The sequence below is a fragment of the Wolffia australiana genome, chromosome 19 (assembly GCF_029677425.1).
Source record: "Wolffia australiana isolate 7733 chromosome 19, ASM2967742v1".
NCBI classification, from domain to species: Eukaryota; Viridiplantae; Streptophyta; class Magnoliopsida; order Alismatales; family Araceae; genus Wolffia; species Wolffia australiana.
Window position 1 is genome coordinate 1,268,304 of NC_135853.1, and position 3,345 is coordinate 1,271,648.

The window sequence follows — 3,345 nt, forward strand, 5'->3', positions numbered from 1 at the left end:
CCACTCTTTAACACCAACCCAAACAACCACAAACAAAGGCGGCGACCCACAACTCCCCCTCTAAACAAGAATGAAGAAGGAGATAGCAGCAGAGCTAGAAGGGAACCTTCTCAGACACAGCGACACCTTCCCTTACATGATGCTGGTAGCGTTTGAAGCTTCCGGGCTTCTTAGATTCGCTCTTCTGCTCCTTCTCTGGCCAGTTCTCCGTCTCCTGAGCGAAGACCTCGCCGTTCGAGCCATGTTCTTCGTGGCAGCGGCGGGGGTGAAGGAGAGAGAGCTGGAGTTCGTAGGCCGGGCCGTCCTCCCCAAGTTCTTCCTCCAAGACTTGGACATGGCGGCCTGGAGAGACTTCCAGGCCAGAGAGAAGAGAGTTATCGCCACGAAGCTTCCCTTGGTCATGGTGGAGAAGTTCGCGGTGGAGCATCTCCACGCCGACCAAGTCCTGGCGCCGGACTTGCACCGCAGCGGCGGCGCCGCCACGGGGCTTCTTCTCCGGCGCGGCAGGCCTCCGCCGCGCCGGGAGGCGGCCCCGAGAACGGAACGGCCTTCCCCGGTGGTCTTCCACGACGGACGTCTCGTCCCACGGCCCACCCCGTTGGCAGCGCTTCTCGTTATCCTCTGGCTTCCCTTCGGCGCTATCTTAGCCTTGGTTCGGATCCTAGCCGGGCTAGTCCTGCCGATGAGCTTGGCGCGCCGCCTGGTGCGGCCGCTGGGCGGCCGCCTGGCGGTGCGGGGCGCGCCCCCGGCGCGCCCCGGCTCGCTGTTCGCGTGCACCCACCGCACCCTCATGGACCCGGTGGCTCTGTCCCTCGCTCTCGGCCGCGCTATCCCCGCGGCCACCTACTCTCTTTCCGGACTCTCGGAGTTGATCTCGCCGGTGAAGACTGTTCGTTTGAGCAGGAAGAGAGCCACGGACAAGGAGATTATCAAGCGCGAGCTGAGTCGTGGCGATTTGGTTATCTGTCCGGAGGGGACGACGTGCAGGGAGCCGTTCTTGCTGAGATTCTCGGGGCTGTTCGCTGAAGTCGCGGAGATTATCGTCCCCGTCGCCGTGAACTGTAAGGTGGAGGTTTTCTACGCGACCACGGCGAGAGGGTGCAAGGCTATGGACCCGGTCTTCTTCATGATGAACCCCCGGCCGGCGTACGAGGTTATCTTCTTGAAGCCGCTGCCTGTGGAGGAGACTTGTGCCGCTGGAAAGAGCCCGGCGGAGGTGGCCAACGCCGTGCAGAGGCTTCTTGCCGAGGCTCTTGGGTTCGAGTGCACCAGGTTAACGAGGAGGGATAAGTATATGGCGCTTGCCGGGAACGATGGTACGGTTTCGTTGGGGCCTTCTGGTTTCTGTGACTGGTTTAGAGAGCTTCTCTTGGACTTCCTCCCTTGGGGAAGGAAGAGAAAGGACCCCCCAGAGGATGAGAAATAATCGAAGTAGGATGTTGGATTAGGGTTAAGAGTGAGTTCCCAGAGTGTGCTGCATTGTTGTTTATGGTATCAGCTCCAGTCTTGTTACTTAAATATGGACTAATCTTTTTACTAGAATAAGAAAGTGAGCAGGTTAGTTTGTGGAGTAGATGCTGTGTAGAGGAATATCTGGGGCTTGAACATTCTCTTTGATGAAATGAAAGTTTTGTCCTTTTCAGTATGGCATATTCCTATGTCTGTCTAATGTTTTTTTTAATGTGATAAATTGTTTAACCCTTCTGGGGTCTGTGACCTCTTTAGAGAGCTTCTCGTGCACTTCCTCTCATCGGGAAGGAAAAGAAAGGAACCCCATGAGGAAGAGAAATAATCAAACTAGGATGTTGGATTAGGGTTAGAGTGGGTTATATTTTGGGCTCTGGGTGACATCCCGGAGTGTACTGCATTGCTGTCTATGGTATCAGCTCCAGTCTTTTCACTAAAATATGGACTAATCTTGTTATTAGAATAAGAAAGTGGGCAGGTTGGTTTGTGGAGTAGAAGATGTGTAGAGTAATAGCTGGGGCTTGAACCTGCTGTTTGATGAAATGAAAGTTTTCTCCTTTTTATGAATATCATATCCCTATGTATTTCTAATGTTTTTAATGTGGTAGGAAAAAATGGCCTTAAATGATTCATCCCTTTATTTAATATCTCCAACTTATCTTCTTAACACTGATTTCCTTTTCATCTTCTCTTTTCTCACTTGATCTCTATCTTATATTCTTCCCCTCTTCAAACTAAGCCTGGCATTATTTTCTATTCCCTCCAAGGGAAAGAACAGAATGTAGAGCACCATTGAATGAAAATGGTAAGGGACATAAGAGATGATTGCCGCCCCTCATTGCTCCCGCTCGTAAATTCGCTTCTGCTCCTAAAGCAGCTCGCGCCGTGCAGGATATAAATGAAGCATTTTTGCGTGAAAAAATGTCCCTCCTGTTCATAAACTCCCTTCTGCTCCAAAAGCCGTACCATGCAGAACATTGATGAATCATTTTATGAGAAAAATTACTTCATCCTTCATCATCGCTCCTGATTATAAACTCACTTCTGCTCTTAAAGTTGTGCCTCACAGAATGTTGACTATATGTTTTATAAGAAAAATAACATTTAATTCGTCATTGCTTAGCCTCCTAAAGTTGGGCCCTGAAAAACATTGAACATTTGTTTATGTGAAAAAAAAACATTTCAACTGTCTTCCTCCCGCTTATAATCTTAATTCTCCTCCTAAAATTGTGCTTAAACTTGCTCACTCCTAAAGTTTCCGATTGAAGAATACAGATGAATTTTTTTATGCGGCTCCGTCGCTCCTTCGCTCCTAAAGTCGTGCCTCATTGGATTCATTGAATTATATCCTTTTTTATGATTTACCAAGTGCTTTATCTGCCATTTTACTGTCTTTAATTATCTTTTTTGACCTGTTAATGGGCTTTATCCATATGTTATTGGGCCTGTTTTTTAGGTGCCCAGAGTGTGACGGTGTCGGGTTCATTCGGAAGTCTGGAGTGACTCTCCGGGCCAATGCGGCTCGCAAAGACCAGGCCCAAATCGTTTGCCCCAACTGTAATGGGCTTGGAAAGGTGGGCCAGATTGACAAGTAAAGGGGCTGTTTTTGTCTTTCAACAAGTGGGCCAAGCTATTCCCTCCCTTCCCTGCTCATGAGTATGATCTGTGAATGTACGCTAAGAACCCTATCTAAAGCTGGATTTAGGCCCATGAAAACATTTTTTTCTATGATCCATGTTTTTTGCTTTCAGATGTATCATAAATTGAACAGAGGCAATTGAAGAGCTGGGTGCCTTTTCAGAGGGAGATAAAGGAGAGGCGTACAAGAAGAATGAAATGAAGAATAATAGGAGGAAGAAGAAGAAGAAGAAGAAGAAG

General features: G+C 48.8%; 1 pseudogene; it reads left to right on the forward strand.

Annotated features, from left to right (window-relative positions):
* Positions 1–1,542, forward strand: LOC144715720 (glycerol-3-phosphate acyltransferase 5 pseudogene; annotated as a pseudogene).
* The last annotated feature ends 1,803 nt before the right edge of the window (positions 1,543–3,345 follow it).